Source organism: Oncorhynchus mykiss, chromosome 25 (genome assembly GCF_013265735.2).
Source record: "Oncorhynchus mykiss isolate Arlee chromosome 25, USDA_OmykA_1.1, whole genome shotgun sequence".
NCBI classification, from domain to species: Eukaryota; Metazoa; Chordata; class Actinopteri; order Salmoniformes; family Salmonidae; genus Oncorhynchus; species Oncorhynchus mykiss.
Window position 1 is genome coordinate 15,345,070 of NC_048589.1, and position 21,366 is coordinate 15,366,435.

The window sequence follows — 21,366 nt, forward strand, 5'->3', positions numbered from 1 at the left end:
TTTCCGAAAACATAAAGAGCAATAACGAACATTTACGATTTCTTTCAAATTTTGGATTGCAGTTATTAATCTGCACCTTCATTTCCCCTGAGATAAAAAAAAGTCGTACAACTATCTTAGAAGTGTTTCTTTGTGCCTCCCATGGGTAACAAGTGGACTGTTCTCACTTTGGCCAAAGATGTTTCACTTAATTCCATCTATCATATTGTAATATTTAAAATGTTAATGGAATTCATATAAATACTAAGTATAGCCTACTTGAAAAATAACAGGAAGGCCCACTCACTGAATATGCTCCCAATCACTGACAACGATCTTCGTCAGGTCAAACAGAATGAATGATCCCATCCACATGTTCATTAAGCAAATTATGATATAATTCATATTCACACAATTCCTACGCGAAATAAACCAGAAAAATGGACCTATTTATCCACATGGCTCCTAGATATTTAGCAAACAACATAACGTATATTAACTAGCTGTAGGATATGTTACAAACTTTGATTCCAAGTGACAGTGGTGAAATAGGGGTGGATGGAGGGCAGAGACAAGGATAGGCGTTGGAAATGGTCACAAGCAGTCAAGCTATGCTATAGAAGTGAGGACATGCACCAAACAACAATATCCAGCTCAGCTCAACACAGGCATGTGTTTTCTATTATAATATTATGCTAACGATCTTTTCAAACGTGATATCAACAACAGTTAGGGGCGGCTCAATGTCAGATAGCAGAAACAACAACAAGCAATGTTAAAATGTTCTTCATGCTATAAGGGCTCTATACCGTTATTATATTAATAATTACTAGGCCTATACAAGTAATTACCTCGGCACACGGCTTTTGCTTTAGTCATGTCTTTAGTCATGTTACAACCTTAAAATGCATTATGAAACGTATCCCCCCCAAACACACACACCCAGTGAGTCCCCCCTGATGGAAGACACACTCATGTTGAGATCTTCGGATGAAATGTGTTTAATTATCACATAAAAGTGTCCCGTGGGGTCAGAGAAAAGTTGTGAGGAAGGGGGCTGATTGAGAACAGTCTACTGAATGTGATGCTCCGCCTGCTTTGTTCTGTATCACTAAGCCATTGTCTAGGGGTACTTTTAAACTACTGAGAGATGTCTTCTCAATGAGCCTAAAGATAAGATATAGTTATAGTCGAAATTGTTCAAAATCCTTACATTCCCAAAACGGCAAGACACCAATTATTCTCCTCCACGGACCGGGGGATACCAAGCCCCTGCCGGTGGCAGAAATCCAAGGGCAGGGAGTTTGTCCCTTTGCCAGATAGGACACTGCTTCACCTTCTGAACACGTAAAGGGTGCATGCGTTTATTCTCCAGTCCCTCTCACAAATCGTACTTTAAACACCCGTGATCTGCGAATAAACAAAGGCAGTAAACAATGGAGTGGAGGCTATGCCCACAATATAGGAAGTACATGCACAACCAAATTGCAGGAGTGTAAACTTTGAAGAGGACGTCACCGCTCAGTAAATGTACACAGACATTCAATTTCGTTCTCTTCATTTTAGACATAATGCGTAACTGATTATTTTTTTAGCACACTGATCGATATCGCGGTAAAATAATCTTCTTTTTTTTTTAACTAGCGGGGCAGTGAAATCTTTGCTTTGTGCTAAAGTCAACAGTGACAGAGTTTGAGCTCAAATAAATGCCGTGATGTCTCCAGCCCTTTGCAGAAGGCTGAAGGCGAGGTTCCACATTGGGCTCCTATCTTGCCAGTAAGCATCCACCGTATTTCACAGGTATGGACATTTGATTGTATATTTCCTAACTTTGTTTCAATTCAATCGTTGTGTGATGATAGTTATTCGTTTTGGGCCGGGGGTATGCTAGATGAGAATTGAGCACTGGCTGAAATCCTGGTTAGAAAGGTCCTCGAGCAGGCCCAATTGGGTTTCATGACAATGGTTGGTTCAAAGCTTCAAAAAGGCTGATGTGATTTGCAAGTTCTGTGATAGAGGTTGTTGCCTCTTCATTCAGTGTCTTTCAATTGCATGTCAGAGAGCTATTGCAGCTGATTTATATCATTGATGTCACGAGAGGAGCACTTGCTCCATTGCGCATGGAACTCTGTTTTATAGCCTACAATGAAACCCTGCGGCTCCAACATTCAAATGTTAGCGTCCGAGTGGTTTATAGCCTGTCATTTTTTTAATGTCTCATTGCTATCCATTTTTGAGTGTTTTGCTGTGTGCGTCAGGTTTTCAGGAACCCATTGAGTATTTTCTATTGGCTTTCTTTTGGGGATGATTTAAAGATCATTTTACACACACTGCTTGAAAATAATTCAAACACACATCAATATTGGAATTCCAAATGTCAAGAACATTTATTTTAATGAATTAGCTATCATAAATTATCGTCATTGTCTTCCCCATCTCATTCATGATACCTATTTACAATTGGTTGCGGACTTCTAATGATAACATATGGCTAATAAAATAAGGATGATAATAATAATAACAATAATAATAATAATAACAATAATAATAATAAGAAAAAGCCTGCGTAATAGGCTTAGGCTACTGTATAAAAAATACACCATTGTGCTCAGAAAATAGTAGTAGCCTAGTAAAAGTTGTAATGTTGAGATGAAACCGTATGATGCGTCCAAAACACTGGGGACCGTTTTCAATAATTAATTCCCCTCCAATCTCGCTCTCACAAGGAGCAAGAGCCCTCGAAAATACCCATTACCCATTATTAAAATAGCATATGCCGACGCACTTCTACTCCGATCCTTTGATGGAGGTGATAACCTCAGTCAAGCCTCCTCCAGGATGGAGTGAAATGGGAATGGCCTTTAGGAACCCTAGTTCAAAGGTAACCGGCCTTAATCGGCACTGGAGAACCTTCTTACCAAAAGTGCACGAGAGTTTACCCACTGACATCAGCCTCCTAGGCCTACATCATCCAATTTATTAGTTACCTGAGATAGCTAGGCTACACGACATGAAGGACCAGGACCTTCATTGTTGTGGGGAACCATTTATAAAGGCCCGCCTCCGAAAAGTTTTTTGGTTTTCGCTTAAGTTAAAAGATATCGGCAATAGAAATATATGCATGAGTCCTCGCTGGCTGTTCAGGCAGATGCACGCGCGTATAAGCACGCGTGTATAAACACACGCACGCACACACACACACACACACACACACACACACACACACACACACACACACACACACACACACACACACACACACACACACACACACACAAAGGGGTTTCACATTTCAGCGCAGAGATGCCTCTGCAAAGGACCATCACAGGCAACCCCTTCACTGTTGTTATAGCAACAAGATGAGCGATGGTCCAACTTGTTGATCCCTTTACTTTGCTAACCCATTTTAATTACATTTCTTACCGGTCGCCCTATTTGCATATTTCTAGATTAGTTTGAGTAACACGAGGAACCAATGGCATTTCTCAAGACCGAAACCTAGTCTGGATTTATTGGAACAAGTTGTGGTCAAACATGGATGAAATTCCTCTTGCTGTGAGGACGCCAGGTTTTGTTCATTCATGCTCCCTTCTAGACTCTGAGGCTGAACTCGCGGATGCCTTATCTGTCCTTCTGTTTGCATTTCTATTGCATGAGCTTTGGAACACAATTCTCACAACACTGGGACACATCGATATAAGGTCTATAAGCATCAAAGCAAAATGTTGAAAACTGGTTTGAAATAGGTTTTCATTTTGATAACAGATATCGTTGGCCCGGGGTATTGCTCTTCATGATGGAACCATGGATTGCATCATTTGAATTAACCAAGTTTATTCATAGCAGTAGATGCACATGGTCCCATAGACCTATAGGCCCATAATAATATCATGTGTGACGGGTTACCAACTCTGGCCCTATATTCCCGTTGAAAGCACTAGTAGCCTAAGCTCACATGCAGCCACCACCAGGACCTGGAACACCCAAGTAGAACGGTCTCCCGGGTGATAGCGGGACACCGGTCTAACAAGCTGTAATTCGGTTTTAGCCTATTGCAGGGGTGAGACCGTCCACACTGCCCCAATTTAACTCCTCTTTCACGCGAAATACTCCTAATCCCATATTTTAGTAAGGGAAACTGCTATCCTACAGTATATGAAAGATAATAACGTGAAAACTCAAAGCCACCCATGGTTTCTCAGCAGTCAGTTAGTTCCTCGTCATGATTTACGCCCATCGCGTCCACCCGTCTTGCTTCAATTAACACTAGCTTTAGTGGCCATTTAATTATCTGACACTTTGCATGAATAATTCTCAATGCGGGAGCGCGAGTTTATGCTATTCAAATAAGTGCATATATTTAGGATCCAGTACATATATACATTTATTTAGGCAAGGGATATAATTCCTTTAGCTAAATAGATTTCTAGAAAAAAATCAGCAACATAGATTATGTCTGTTGCTGGTGGCAAACCTATTTTCCCTCTGGGAATACATTATTATTTTCATTATTATTATTATTGTCATAATTTTTTTAAATCACAATTATTATTACTATTTATTATTATTATTATTATTCATGTAGACTATTAATAATTAGGCTACTGCTTTAAAATTGATGATCGAATTACCCATAGACTAAATAACAGACGTTGAGACCATTAGGTGCAAACGAGAAAAAAAAATTCAATATCGAGAAAGGTTGATAATGGATCCTTTGAGAACTACAGATAACAACACCAATTGATTTACTGATTTTCAACGATAAGCATTTTGACTAGAATAATTTGACACTTTCAATTAGATGGGGGGAAAACTAGATGTAAAAAAAAGAATGATATACATTTTCGTTTTCTGTAATCCACCTAATATTGGTATGCACCCTGCTATAAAAGCCCATAGATGATGATGAAGGAGAAGAAAAAAGTGAAAAAGCTAAGAATAATCCGTTCATAGGTTACCCCAATCATTCATTCTATAGCAAATACAATTTGCACTTTTTCTTACAATATTTCTAATTTGGTATGATAATTATCCGAAGTACAAAATTGGAAAAGATACCTTATACACCTTTTAAAAACATGAATGTATTGCCAGGTTTCACATGATTTTGACCAATATTTTCAATGTATTTAGCAATTCATATCGGAAGTAGTATGAGAAATTAGATTGATTTGAGTCAAATGGTGATAATAAATATGGTCAACCCAATATGGGAAACTGTGTCTGCCTGATTCTGTGGCAGAAGCCTTCTCTGTTCACTTTACAGTAAACCTCCTCATTGTCTGTTTGTACCCTAATTGAGTGGGTCCTAAATGTTAGTTCCTCCAAAGCTCCACCTTGAATGAATCATTGGCTGTTCTAATGGAAACAAAACGCTATGGAGAGGGATATGGAGAGGGCTCTCAGAAGCATTGAGAGTAGGCAATTGTACACATCCCAATGTAGCACAGAAGGGCGTAATGTAACAGGATGAAAAGAGAACAGATGCCCACTCTACTCCCTGTGTGTTGCTCCGGAGAGGAGTCTGTATTTAGCTGCTGATACTGTTTCAATGGAGACTACACTAGGAAGTATCCCATTCTCACTGATAACTATCAGGAATTAGCAGAGTCATGTCATGTGCCACACACCTCTCTATCATACCCAGGTGTGCAACTTTTGTAATAGAAGTGTGGGGGATAATACAATTTTGTTTTGTTATCCGGTCGGATAAACACTCCAAACAGCCTACCTGACCTCTCGGAGGCGTCCGCATGTTCCAAAAGCACACCGTTGCCTCGTTATGTATCACATTCCAATGATAAAACTGGGTGGGGGGGACAAAAATGCAATTTCAAAATGTGTGTGTGTGGGGGGGGGGGGGGGGGGGGGGGCTGGCTGGCCATACCTACACTTCTCTCCGATACCTCGCTTATTGTACACGCTGTTCTTCTGAACCTAGCTGTCACTCCTATAGATACATAATTCTGCTGTACACACCTCTTAACTTGACATCTCTTTCCCATTCATTTGAGAATGTCTGAATTCTGAACAGACATGTCAGAAGAAATATACAGAGACAGTTTGGAGGAAACAACTCATATTTGAAGTACAGCTTGGAGGAAACAACTCCTATTTGAAGTACAGCTTTGAGGAAACAACTTCTAGTTGAAGTACAGCTTTGAGGAAACAACTCCTAGTTGAAGTACAGCTTGGAGGAAACAACTCCTATTTGAAGTACAGCTTTGAGGAAACAACTCCTATTTGAAGTACAGCTTTGAGGAAACAACTCCTATTTGAAGTACAGCTTTGAGGAAACAACTCCTAGTTGAAGTACAGCTTTGAGGAAACAACTCCTATTTGAAGTACAGCTTGGAGGAAACAACTCCTATTTGAAGTACAGCTTTGAGGAAACAACTCCTAGTTGAAGTAGAGTTTGGAGGAAACAACTCCTAATTGAAGTACAGTTTTGAGGAAAAAACTCCTATTTGAAGTACATTGTGGAGGAAACAACTCCTATTTGAAGTACATTTTGGACGAAACAACTCCTATTTGAAGTACATTTGGGAGGAAACAACTCCTATTTGGAGAACATTTTGGAGGAAACAACTCCTATTTGATGTACAGGTAACACCATTCACATCTGGCTTGCTTTTCTCAGATGATAAATTCCAGCCATATTTTCAGGTTTGACCCACCAGAGCAGGTAGAAATCAAAGGTCAGAGGGTCAGTATGGGAAAAGGAGGAGTGTGAGATGGGAGAGGGGGGCATGGTGAGAATGCAGCCGGTGACTGTGATGTGTCCGTACCTCCCTAACACGGCAGTGTGACATTACAGACCAGCGATTCCTCTCAGCCTGAGCCAGGCCGCATGCCGTGTGGTCCACACATCCACACACACAGGGCCGCACTGGCGTCACAGAGAAACAAGTCAACAATGCCCATTGACAGTACCGAGGCAGCAGCTGGTGGGACAAGCACTAACCTAAAGACAACCTATTCTGGTCAGGACGGGGTGCCTCTCAGTACCCCACTGCTTTTGTATCACTCAGAGTGGAAGGATTGTTGGTGCTTGTCCATCTACAGTATGCACTGTAGAAATAATCCTAGATTTATAGATGTAGTATCTTAATTTGACCACCCTGTTGTTGTAGGACATTTCCTGTATAGCCAATAGATATAGCAGAAAATGCAAACTCGTAGTGTATTCAAGGTATAAAATGGCTTCTAAAGTTTGTAAATTTCACTTAAACATTTCCGACTTTAAATGTATCAACCAAAATGTCCATGAATTATAATCCAAACAATAACTCACACTTCCTGTTGCTGCAGCATTATTTTCCTGCTGTGAACAAACCGGCTCAAATTAAGATCCTACATCTGCATTGAAGAGTCATCTGAAAATATATGCAGTCATATGGATACAAAGTAATCAGCAAAAACAATGGACATCCTTGTGGATAAATAGGATGAAAGGATAAATAAGACCACAGACGTACAAGTGGTGTTGATTCTGCTTGAATGAAGCAGATATTGCTTTTTTTTTTAGGTTGGTTCGGCTTTGGTTCATTATAAAAATACAATCACCGTTTTTGATTGTGGTTTCAATGATTTGGGTTTAATGCAGTAACAACACAGAATAACATAATTAATAAAAGTCCCATGATGGTAGTGACTGACCATTATTGATGTCACTTATTAACCATCATTTATTCACGTTACTTTACTTTAAAACAATATTTCAGTTGTTGTGTATATTACTCTTTTGTTTTAGTTGATGACTTTATTATTTCATTCCAAGTCATCTCATCTCTATAGAGCTGCTTCCTATGCTGTCTGACAAAATCAAGATTTTTTTTTTAGTTCTTCAAAGTTAATATGGCATACATTTATGCCTGCTGAATACCAACTATCAATCACTTAGATCGTGTATTTTCAGGTAGAGATAGCTGGCGAATCAACAGCTGCTCTATATCCCCTCACGATCGCGCATTCTTCTGTCTCTTCGGTAGCAGGCTTAAAACAAAGACATACCCGACAAGTCGATACGCAATGAATTATGGTCATTGCAGTTAATTACCACGTTTTATGTGCTAAACAATGTAGAATATTAGCCTGTTGGAAACTACAACTCTCTTCTACATAGCATAGTTCAGGCTGGATCTGATTCATATCTAGAGAAATGTGCAATGTGTCACGTTGAGCTCACAAAATTTTTTTAAAAAATGTAATTCAAACGTCTGTCAATTAGTTGTTACAAAACGGAAAAATAACCTACATTTCAGTTAATGCTCAGTACTAAAAGCAGATGAACATTTAATGGGGATAACAAGCAAGAGAACAGTGAAGAGAGTCTCAGGCATGCTAGAAAGGAAGATAAGCTTCTCAAGGAGATATATGAAGCTCAGGAAACCCATGGCAAGATAATACATGTGTTCAACCATGCAGCAAGACACTGCATTAAATCAAGATTAGAGAAGTCCAAAATATGAATCTAACTATTTAGCGGGATCAAAATTGAGAAATGTGTGTTGTGTTATTTAAGTGCTTTCTATAGCCTTTTTCGGTAACAGAGTATTCTGCAGTCACATTTCCCAATGGGTTTGATGCGAGTGTTTGAGTGTGAACCCTGTTGGCAAAGCCAGCATAGAACAATATGTCATTCAGCTGTGTTAAAGAGATTCCTGTTCAGCTGTGATTGATCCGACATGCTTGCTTTATTCCCCCCGAGGCCTGAAAACCATGGGGTTTTAGATTCAGACTCTGGCAGTACTGATGGATATCTCTGAATGTTTCTCTGCCATAGACTCAGACCATCTTTTATTGCCTTCTTCCTCTGTTTCCACCCAGTGCAGACATTCACACACAGACATGTCCCTGGCATGTCTGCCAACCTCTCTCCTCGCCCGACTTCTCTCCCCCAGGGAACTGAGGCCTGAGCCCTACAGGTCAGTCACAGCCAAGGACACACAACTCATTAAAAGTTAATGAAACCTAAAAACGCAGTGCGCCAGCGATTCATTTAAACCCCAAACCAATCTCAGCTTCCAGCAAAGGCAAACAAGCCCATGTGGCCAGCGTCGTAACCAGGGTTTGAGTTTCAGTGCGGTCCGGATGATACATTTTCTAGAAGTTGAAGCTCATTTGCTGCATTTCTATATAATTAAAAAACGTCAAAATGCTATTTGGAGAACAGAAAAAAACAAGCAAAAATGACCCCAGCCTTTATCACCTTGGCTGCTGTAGGTTAATTCACCTCAGTCGATCTACGAACACATAGCCTATTAACTATACAATTGTAATGTTATACCCCTGAAAGGGGGAAATTATTCTAACTTAATATCAGTGCCGAAACGAAAATGTATGGCATTTTCAGAACTGTATTGTTTGTGTTTTAATGTAGGCCTCGTCCTATAGGCAAGATAGGCCATTTGGAGATGTTGATATTGAAACATAGCTTTTTTTTAAAGTTCCTAACTTATTTGATAAGATTAGTACAGATTTTCTAAGGGGACCCCACATGGGGCCCCAACCTCAAGTTTGGGAACCACTGTACTAACCTCTCTCTGCTTGCTTCCTGTCTCTCTGTCTCCACTGCTTCCTCCTGCATGCATTGCCTCCTCCATCAGCCTCACCACTGAGCGCCAAATCACTGTCTGTCTCAGTAGTCTATCTGTAAAGCAAAGTTATTATGAGAACCTAGTAGCTTATTCTTTTGCTCATGCTGAGGTAGGCTCCGTTTAAAGTTAGCTTCTTACTTCATCCTAGCTGGCTAAGTAAACGAGCCAGAGCCCTTCAACTTTACTGCAATAGAAGTCTCTGACGGCAGCTAGCCACTTGACTGACTGACATATATCTCTATTAGCGACTATTTCCAGTTGCGCACTCATTCTCCGAGAGTCGGTTTTTGTTTGTTTTGGGATGTCTGTAGACGGCAGGAGTCGCAGGACGATTTTTAAAATATGTTTTTCCCCCGGTATCTCGCAAACAAACTGACTGCAGTGTCTCTAGTTGCCTACTTGAGTGGACAGAGAGCTGGGGTGGTTCGTTTTACGTCTCAGGCCTTTAGCGTAGTTAGCCGTTCGAGAGGGCGTAGTTAGCCGTTCGAGAAAGTGGTGAATGTGCTGCAAAAGAGGAAAATCCGGCAGACAAATCGGGGGACGCACGCGAACATAAAGAACAACCCGCTGTTTATGATTCCGCTCGTATGCAAAGAGGCTAATATAACGCACTCAGATCGATAATATACCCGTTCTGAGCTTGGATCAAAGCTTGGAACAATATTTAGATGTAGGACCAATATTTAGATGTAGGATATATATATATATATATATATATATATATATATATATATATAAATATTTATATTTATATTTATTTATTTTGTTTCCTTTTTTTTCTTTCTTCAAATTATAAATAATTACCGAGGTATATATATATATGTATATTATATATATATATATATATATTTTTTTTCTTCTTCAAATTATAAATAATTACCGAGGTCCGGACCTTGGTGTCCTCATTTGTAGTTACAGCCATGTGTGTGGCCCCAACACTCTACTCTGAATAACAAACTACGTAATATTTTCTTCTGTATATGTTCCCTATGCAGACATGTTTGGTGTGATAGGCTATCTTACAATAGGACTTGTCCAATTTATTGAATGCGAGGAAAGAGTGTTCTGCAGGGATGAATTCTGTAATCTGCTTCCAAGTTCAATGTAATATCTCTACACCGCCTCAGCTTGTCAGGGAGGCTAAAAGATATGCGATTTCAACATTCATGAGAATCACTGACATTCAAATAATGTACTAATTTGAATACCATATAAGTGGAAGCTAAATGTGTGTTAAGTCTTGTATTTGTTCTTCTTCATGGGTATACCAGTACAGAGGACTGTTCCTGATCTGTGCATTGTTTAACATGCATAGGCTATTTCGCCACTTTTAAATAATCCACTCCTCGCTCTTTTTCACAGGGAAGCACTCATCTAATAACATTTCGACTCAGTTTAATAACAACCAATCAACAGCAATAACATGTCAATGTGTGTAAAGATGAGTGTCATTCGGGAAACCTAAGCGTATTTGTTTCTTTAAAACCTCCACTTTAACATGACTCCCCCCCCACCCCACACCCCAATAGAGGTGTCCTCTGAGGACTCAAATTAAATTCCCTCCATGTATACGCCACTGTCAGCCTTTTAATGAATTCACATACCCTGACTTGAATTAAATTAATCTCCAATTTAATCCCATATAAATGGCTGTGTCGTTTATCACGTACAGGCTGATGCTCAGCTGAAGGGTCCTGGAAAGCTGGTTGGTGTCTATAGAGCAGTTGAGCAGATTACCATTAAAAGACAAGAGCTGTACATTTCCTCTAACAGAGTATTCCCCTGATACATACTATTTAACCCATTGTCTGTTCACGGCTGACAGTGACATAGTTTGGAGTGGGATTTAATATCCTGTCAGATGAAGAAGTAATCCATCCAGATGTATGTGTCATGATCCGATACCTTTATTTTCCTATGTGCAAATAGAGGCATTGAACAGATTATACCAAAAGAGAGAAACAAATGTGTGGATGCAATTTTATTTCTGGTTTCTTCAGTGTATTGGTGCAACACACCTTTGATATTGTTCTGGGAAATATTGGTTACAGTTACAGCAGCTGTGTGTTTGGACTTGTTTGAGGTCATTATTCCAGAGACTGTTGCGTTACTATATTGATGCAAATTTCAGGTGGGGTTAACATGCAAAGCAAAGCATTACTTAAATGATGAACTCTTTGAGGCAGTGAGCTGATTGATAGTAGTTTCTCAACAACTAATCCATACAAATGCTATAGTATCATGTGGTACGGTCAAATATTGCTAATGCGCTTAAGATGCAAATGCATACCAGCCTCTCACAGAGGTTTGAATAAGAGTGTGTTTGAGTTTTCATGATTAGACTTGAACTATAAAATCAACGTGTCCAATTTTTTTGCCATAATCAGTGTGGCGTTGTATGCCGTTTGTTCCATAATTCAAGATATATCTAATGATTGAGGAATTGGTAGGGCAAAATAGGAACAGTTGTCTGGTTTGTTGTCTCTGGCATTAGACACTGAGCGTAGTTAGCCAACAGATATGGCAGTGTCACATCTCCAAAATGTCTAATATATAGCTGCTAAGTAAGCAGTGATTTGGGATGATTTTGTGAGTGACAGATGGTACCTAAGTTCACGTTAGCTGTTCTGACGGAGGTTCCAGACTCTATATCCCATTCCACCAAATGTCTGACCAGATATACTTTTTGGAGGAAGCTTGGTCAATTTTCTGCCAAGCCTGGCTCGTGTACCTATCATTATTATAGAAGAAAATAAGAAACTTTGCAATTCACTCCCATACCAACAAATCCTTGACAGATGCTGTTCTGTCACTATTCATACTATTGTGCTGCCATTACAACTAAATGCATCATTTGAGTTTCAGAAATCCATCCTGTATGTATCCATCACCAAATGTTTGGTGACTGAAAGCCTACGTTGCAGGGCGGGGGTGCATAATTGCTAGGAAACATTTTACTGAACATTTGGTGATAAAATGCAGCCCCCCCCCCCCCCCCCCCCCCCCCCACGCACACAGCTTAAAGCAATTAATTCAGGATCCTGACACAAACTCTCCAATCCTTTGACAGCTTGGAGCTGAAATAAAAATGCTAGTTCTCCTGGGAACGGCAGGAGATAGCCGGCTCTTTTCTGGACTGTTTGCTCACTGGCCCTGAGAGCAATCTTCCCCAGTCAGAATGAAATGCAAGGACACAAACAATGTACCTCAGAGAGAATGGGAGATGGGGAATGAACAGTTTGGACTATTTGCTCAGCAGAAGGGCAGCCACAATGGCTGGCCGATGGCTTTCCCATGCATCAAGCCTCTTAGTCTTAGGCCTCCCTTTGTTGCCGGGTTTCATCGCTCTGGCCAGATAAGAGCCCAGCTGCCCTATACTTTTAATTCCCATTGAACACCGTACTGTATCGTCATTTATCTGCCTACATACTGCCTGCCATGATGTTGTTGTCTGATTGAATGGGTTATCGCCTGTGTGTCTCGGTGGCTAAGGTTCACCTTAGCATGTGCTGTCGTTTAAGTCTGAATCCCTCTCTCTTCGATAAACAGCGGGCGGTGGTTAGGGTGGGGGGATAACGCCTGATCCCTCTTCTCTACAGAAAAGGAGGCAGCACAAGTCAAGCACAGGATACGATAAAGATACCCATTTACATACAGTTGAAGTCGGAAGTTTACATACACCTTAGCCAAATACATTTAAACTCAGTTTTTGCAAGTCCTGCCATTTAATCCTAGTAAAAAATCCCTGTCTTAGGTCAGTTAGGATCACCACTTTATTTTAAGAATGTGAAATGTCAGAATAATAGCAGAGAGAATTATTTATTTCAGCTTTTATTTATTTCATCACATTCCCATTGGGTCAGAAGTTTACATACACTCAATTAGTATCTGGCAGCATTGCCTTTAAATTGTTTAACTTGGGTCAAACATTTCGGAAAGCCTTCCACAAGCTTCCCACAATAAGTTGGGTGAATTTTGACCCATTCCTCCTGACAGAGCTGGTGTAACTGAGTCAGGTTTGTAGGCTTCCTTGCTCTCACACACTTTTTTAGTTCTGCCCATACATTTTCTATGTAATTGAGGTCAGGGCTTTGTGATGGCCACTCCAATACCTTGACTTTGTTGTCCTTAAGCCATTTTGCCACAACTTTGGAAGTATGCTTGGGGTCATTGTCCATTTGGAAGACCCATTTGCGACCAAGCTTCAACTTCCTGACTGATGTCTTGAGATGTTGCTTCAATATATCCACATCATTTTCCTGCCTCATGATGCCATCTATTTTGTGAAGTGCACCAGTCCCTCCTGCAGTAAAGCACCCCCACAACATGATGCTGCCACCCCCGTGCTTCATGGTTGGGATGGTGTTCTTCAGCTTGCAAGCCTCCCACTTTTTCCTCCAAACATAACAATGGTCATTATGGGCAAATAGTTATATTTTTGTTTCATCAGACCAGAGGACATTTCTCCAAAAAGTACTTTCTTTGTCCCCATGTGCAGTTATAAAACTTAGTCTGGCTTTTTATGGCGGTTTTGGAGCAGTGGCTTCTTCCTTGCTGAGCGTCCTTACCTGTTAAGTCGATATAGGACTCGTTTTACTGTGGATATAGATACTTTTGTACATGGTCCCTCCAGCATCTTCACAAGGTCCTTTACTGTTGTTCTGGGATTGATTTGCACGTTTTGTGCAAAGTACATTCATCTCTAGGAGACAGAACGCTTCTCCTTCCTGAGCAGTATGATGGCTGTGTGGTCCCATGGTGTTTATACTTGCGTACTATTGTTTGTACAGATGAACGTGGTACCTTCAGACGTTTGGAAATTGCTCCCAAGGATGAACCAGACTTGTGGAGGTCTACAAATCTTTTCTGAGGTCTTGGCTGATTTCTTTTGATTTTCCCATTATGTCAAGTAAAGAGGCACTGAGTTTGAAGTGAGGCCTTGAAATACATCCACAGGTACACCTCCAATTGACTCAAATTATGTAAATTAGACTATCAGAAGCTTCTAATGCCATGACATTATTTTCTGGAATTTTCTAAGCTGTTTACAGGCACATTCAACTTAGTGTATGTAAACTTCTGATCCACTGGGATTGTGATACAGTGAATTATAAGTGAAATAATCTGTCTGTTAACAGTTGTTGGAAAAATTACTTGTGTCATGCACAAAGTAGATATCCTAACAGACTTGCCAAAACTATAGTTTGTTAACAAGAAATTTGTGGAGTGGTTGAAAAACAAGTTTTAATGACTCCAACCTAAGTGTATGTAAACTTCCGACTTCAACTGTAGGTCTACATTATTCTGCATGTGGATAGTTCATATGTAGCAGGGCTCACCATGAAGGAGATTCAGCTCAAACACACAACTTACACAATGGGAGGAGCCGCAAAAGTGAAATAGACATTTCAACATTGTGTTTCAGCCTTTTGGAGCCCACTGCTGAGTACTGCAAGACGGCCCTTGAGAAAGAGGTGAGATGCGGTCATTAAATGACCTAATGCCAACTCGAGAGAGTAAATAAAGCTAATCGTTCCTCTGACTGAGAGCAGGAGCCATGTTGTGGTCTTTTGTTTCAGTTTGTTAGTTTGTGTTCGCATTTACATTGTTTAGTTTTTGGTGGAATGTGTATTCAGACTCAACGTTTGTAATGTCTATTTGACAGGAATTGCTACAGTTCCCTCTCGTAGTCCGCTGAAGAAATGTAGCTAACAATGATAACAGTTTCTTGAAAAAACGTCTCATGGCATACACACACCACGCACACACTCAAATACACACCCATCCCCCACTAATGTCAGAGTCCCTCTGGGTGGTCAGGGCCAGAGGCTGAGTGGATGGTGGTGACTCTGACGCCCTGTAGAACAGTGTATCTAATGGAACACGTTGCAGTTGAATCATTGTCACTGTTAACTTTCTCAGGTTGTTGCCGTTTTGTAGGTCATTCTTCTCATTGGCTTGTCATTTTCTGTTAAGCACTTTGCTCATGGATTCATTCAGAGGGACAGCATGGCGTTGGAGCGGAATGTCCAAAGACAGAGCAATTTTATGTCAATCACATTTTCCATTTTTTAAATGAGTTGTTATTGTACATCAAATATAAAATACAGATTAAATGTAGCTTGTGTGTTAGCAAAGAGAGCATAATCATTAAGAAACCATAAGTGCTTGTTTTGGTTGAGAGTGAGCAGCTTTGCAGTTTGGTGAACGCCTCTGAACGTTTAGTGAGCATGTCAGAGCTCAGGTATGGGAGGATAAATAGGTGTGCTACTGGGCTGTGTGAGCGGAGAGGCAGCCACCTGTGTGGTGGGTGGTGCGGGCCCTGGCAGCCCTCTCAGCTTCACGCTCCACTGACCCTGAAATAAAGCTCTGTTCAAGGCATTTCAACCCTGCTTAAGGTTGTCCGTGGCCGTGTAATTTATGAGTTCTGAGAACATGAGTTATGGGCTCCGTACAATGCACAATGAGTCATACAATAAATTTACAACACTCCTCCAATTACCCCAGGCGCTGACGACCTCGGGCTCACCGGGCTATTGTCTTGTGTCAGAGAGCACTCGGATGACTCACTCAGTGTTGATGTTATGATGCTTAAGGTCATCTGAAATGTACTGTGTTCATGACGGTCTTTAGTCACCTGTATGGTTGTCTGAATCCAAGAGGCTGCAGTCACAGCCATCAAAAATCATGCCCTGCAGCTCCTAGTGGGTGGTCAGACACAGAATGAACTGTCATTGGCTGCTCCTTTGACATCCCAGAGCAGAGAACATGACTCGATGCACTTTGCATTAACTCTATTTTATAATGCAGGTTTCATTGTATTGGAAATGTATGCAGGGATCTTAGCAGGTAGATTTTTCAATGAAATCATATAGTTTTTTTTCTTTAAGTAAGTACATATTTTCGAGGGAATTATTTTCATTTTTATCTTAAATTGTGGCTCGTGGCGGATTGATTTAACAGCTGATTTAATCAACAATTGTGTGATTTGAAACGGCATAAAATGGCAATGTCACTCACAATTTGATAACCACTAGAACATAATATTGAATGAAATTGCAGAATAATACATTGACAACTTAACTACATAACACATAGCAATATGTTGACTTTGATCAACTGAAAGACTGTACAATATAAGGCAAGGTTTGCTTGTTTTTATGAAGCATTTTACAAACTTAGAACGAAAATGTACAATTATGTATCGAAATGAACACTTATAGGAGAAGTACAAGTTGACCTGGTGTATTATTTAATGGAGAGGCAGATAGATACATAATTAAATGCCTTCATAATTAAATGCCCTCACTATGTGGATAATATTACACATCTGTTGGACTACATGGTTGTTATTTTTGCCAGAGCTCTAGAAGAAGAAACAAAAAGGAAAGCATTTTGTAGTATTCGACAAATGCAATGATTTATTTCTATCCTTTTTGTGCGATAGTAACATTGTTTTCATAGGAGATTGAGAATAAGTACACTTAATACAATGACCCATTTGTCAACACTTTGTCTGTAGCTAGGGTTAAATTAAAATAACTATTTGAATGACATGACATTTGACTATAAATGTCAATTGTGTTATTGTATTGTTTTTCTTGAATTATATAAATAGGAAATGAACAAAAAGCTAGTAGAGTGCAATTGCTATGTCCAAAAAACATGTAATATGTGTTTGAGGTGTGCAAAAAACAGAGACAATTATTGAAGCCCTTTCTCTTCTTCAGCATGTAGGGTTATAATATCATTTCAAAATAAATGGTACCGGACCATGGTGGTGTTGGTTGATTCATTGACAGACGAGCATAATTCAAAGAAGCTATGCAAATGCACATTTTTACCTGGTTGACAGTGTTCTCTTATAGAACACGTGGCTACAATATACATTCATCCCTCAATTTATCAAAAGGATGACAGTTGTTAGCTTTCACCAGTTGCAAAGATCTTATTTTCAATTAATTTTTACAGACAAATGACCATATATTATATACATGGGAAATGTTTTATTTTAGGACTGCTGTTTTATTTTAAATCATGCTCAATATTCTCATTTGTTCTATTCCAGTGTGCTTAATGTATGATACTTACTAGTTTTGGGATGCTTCTGAGTGTTGTGCTTTTTTGCATTGGGTCCGTGAAACACACCTAGTACTCATCACAAGCAGCCCACTGATGATGTCATTCACCTTACTACCTCTCTATCTGGAGGTGTCAACACCCCGCAAACACCTTTGACACACGTGCTTGAATGTTGCAGGCGAGTTAGCTAAACATTCCTGGGTGTTCCCCATTCTCCTATCTATACCTGCTTACCACTACTCACACTGAGCTGTTTTAGCTTCGTCTCTGTGGCCGACACAGCAAAGTCAACTCTCTCACAGGAAAACAAGCAACTCACATAACCAGGCTTTTGACAAAACATTTTTTATATGTGTGATGTCCTATTTTGTACTAAAACATTACAACATGGTATACAACTTTATTAAAGTAAGCCTCAAATGTATATAGGTTTTGAGTTTTCTCCCCATTCTTAAATGTGACTGAATAAAATGTTTTGCTCTGAGGTTTTGGGAATGATTGCTGCCATCCCATGCTTATCGGCACATTCAGCTTGTTTGAGTTGATTTGAGGTGCTGGGTCTCTGAGGACGGATCGCAGAACTATAACCACATCAAATAATGAAGGGAAAGGTGTTTCTTGAGCCTCTCTCTCTCTCTCTTTCTCTGTCTAGCAGGGCTCTGCTGGGAAGGGCTCCATGGCTGTGCTGTCAGAGAGGTTCCTTCAGAGAGAAGAGGGATAGGAAGGAGAGGAGGCCATAACGAGAAGAGGAGAGGTTCGAAAAGGATAAGCAGATGGATCTGCCACCACACACAATGTCCCTTCTGTCGTGGGCTGTGCTGTGACCGCCCCATGGCAGCGGCCAGGTATGTCAGCTATGTTTACCAAGCCATCCATCTCCTACCTGCCCTTCTGAAACAGGAACCTTTGTTTGAACCATACAGTCGTTAAGCCACTCGTTGACTCAGATCAACACAATTTATTTCCTGGTGGGTGCAGCAGGATGGGATTATTGTCATCTTAGTTTTGACCTTTATTTGACCTTTTTTTCTGAAACCACCCCCCCAATGTTAATGTATTTAGATGATTCAGAAAAGATTGTCTGATTGTGGTCAGGCGAGGTGCTGAGTTATTGAGGGGACACACCATTGGTCCTTATCATGGCTGGCCAGGGTTAGCAAATAAACTGTCCATGGACGACAACACACATACACTGGGAGGATTAAGGCTCTGTGACTTTCATACATGCGTGGTATAAACAAAGAACATGGTACAAGTGCATGAAAAAGAAAAGAAAATGGCTACCAATATAAGACAGCAAATATGGATAAGAGGATCTGAAAGGAACCAATTATTTCCAAGTCACTGGAGTTAATAAATAGATTTTTATTTCTGTTTGCCAAACGCCTTTACATGTTGTCGTATTTGTGTAGGAGGAATTTCAATCCACTTATATTCTACTTTTTATTTTTAAAAAAATTATAGATGGAGATTAAGTGAGTTGAGGCAAGGAGAAACGGAGATGAGAGGGGATGTTGTAAAACCTTATAAGTCAAGGCAACAACATCAGTGGTTCATAGCAGTGTTTAATAAAACCATTATCAATATAAGCACTGACTCATACCAGAATGAATCACCTTGATCTAATTGTTGATGGAACAAATAGCGACACATTTCCTAAGTGAGATTCTGGCATGAAAACCTATCACAAAACTCTTCAACTGCTGTGTGCAAAACCGTTTTCACACAAAATCTTTCACTTCTATTCACTAGGAGAGAGCAGATATCTGAATGTGCCACATTAATGATTGACTCATAGCTTGCAAAGTACCCTACATATGGTGTCCACTTTGTTCACTTACGTTTCACTATATTTTTAGCCTTACACTCAAGTTTCCACCACCCTCTCCAACTCTCATACAGTATTATTGGCTTTGGGGGTTGGGGTGGGTGGACCGAGACAAACTCTCTTTAGAAAACCATCAGCAAGTTCAGGCAAATGGGAGATAAGAGCTGTCGCTGGCTCTTTTAGTGGGTTATAAGAATGAGGCTGTGTAGACTTAATTCTCTGCTAAGATAAATGTGTCCAGACTTTTCTGAAAGCAAGTTCATGTTTCCCCTTTCTGCCATAAAGCCCACGTAGACAGGCATGAAATGAGCCCTGGACTTCTCATTCACATCATGAAGTAGAGAACAAACCAAGAATAGGGTCCTTTAATTAACTACGGGATGGTAAAACAGGAGCAAACTTTGAATGACTTGTTTTGTTCATGGTCATATTTCCTTTTATCAGGCACCACTGTTGAAGAAAAAATAGAGGTGGTCCTGATTAGATTCCATCGCAATCACATTTTCTTTGGAAATGTCAAGCTCTCGTTCTTATCACCACACCCTTTCAGTATGTTTCTGACACTATATGACATATTGAAAGCACAATGATAATGCTTTGATAGTTGAAGTCTTGTGCTGTTGTGTATTTGAGGAAAAGAGTGTCACACCAGTTTTTCTGAGAGATGTATCCTATGGCAAAGGTGTTTTGTTGGGGATTAACTTGTGTTATTATTTTGGCTTTATCCTCCACAGATGGAGGTGGAATGGGACCAATGGGATCAATGTGTTGCTGCCTACAATCTTCTCCCTGCATCACCTCAGATCCACAGACACAGAACCACAAAAGCACTTTCCTCTATGAGTACTTGTCTACCTGGCTACGTCTGCGTCTGACCTGTCTGGATCTATGAAATATCAAAGCTTGTGTCAGGCAGCGTGAATAGGGAGAGAGAGGCACCATTAATGATTAACTGTTCTAAAAGCCTATCAGGCAGGCCATGTGACATGCTCGCAGCATTTTTTGAGCAGATTGGGGGAAGCTAGTGAGCAAACACAGGTGCTTTGGACTGGAGTCGCCTACGCTGTCAGGGACAACCACAAACAAGAGCAGCACTGCCGAGCTAAATGAGAGCCCACCCACTTTACTTACTCCCTGGCTAGGTTAGCTTAGTCACTGACTGCAGGGGCTGGAGATCCTCACCAGAGACCAAGTCCAATGTCCCCCCCCAGTGTTCCATAACCTTTCACACAAACAAATCAAACAGGAGGATTGGAGTCGCTGTGGTCTCAAGCATAGGGGAAAGCAAACAAATGAATTGTGTTCCATTTCTCACTTTCTAAAACAAACCAAATGTGGGTTGAACACTTGTTCTTGAGAATAGTGGAGGCAATGAGAGATATTCCGAAAGGTGCTAAGGGTGTTCAGAAATATGCAGGATGACAAACTGATTCTCAGGAAATGGAGTGGTTGATTTGATTGTTTCATTAATGTTTCATGGCAGGTGGATGACGAATAGATCATAAAGACACAAAAGCATATTTTCTGTCAGCAAAGTAGACTGTTTTGTTGTCCTGATTTTGTTTAGATTTTTCTGGAGTTGTTTTCAAGATTTTATAAACACGGTCTAGGTCCAGACACTTATCCTTTTTCTCCTCAATAACGCCTGTCCCTTTGTAAAACGACTGAGTGCCTTCTGTAGCACAACTTTGATAACACAATCAGATGATATGATGGCGTTAACTGAACACGGCTTTCCGGCAGCGAGATAAATGAACAGCACGATAACGCTAACAAAAGCCTAGCTCTGATTGGTAGGTCTATGATTGGAAAACAGGCAGCATGGAAAGTCTACACAATAAGGGCAATTCATTAGATTTGTTATTTTCTACATGA

The 21,366-nt window shown here is 40.3% G+C and overlaps 1 long non-coding RNA gene across 2 annotated transcripts; it reads left to right on the forward strand.

Moving 5' to 3' along the window:
* Positions 1 to 1,636: 1,636 nt before the first annotated feature.
* On the forward strand, positions 1,637 to 21,021 carry LOC110505414. 2 transcript variants are annotated; one of them, XR_002470756.2, is made up of 3 exons: positions 1,637 to 1,779; positions 18,316 to 18,508; positions 20,226 to 21,021. It is a non-coding gene; the product is annotated as an uncharacterized LOC110505414 (long non-coding RNA). The 2 variants fall into 2 exon arrangements; XR_002470755.2 differs by having other exon boundaries at positions 1,647 to 1,779; positions 18,319 to 18,508.
* The last annotated feature ends 345 nt before the right edge of the window (positions 21,022 to 21,366 follow it).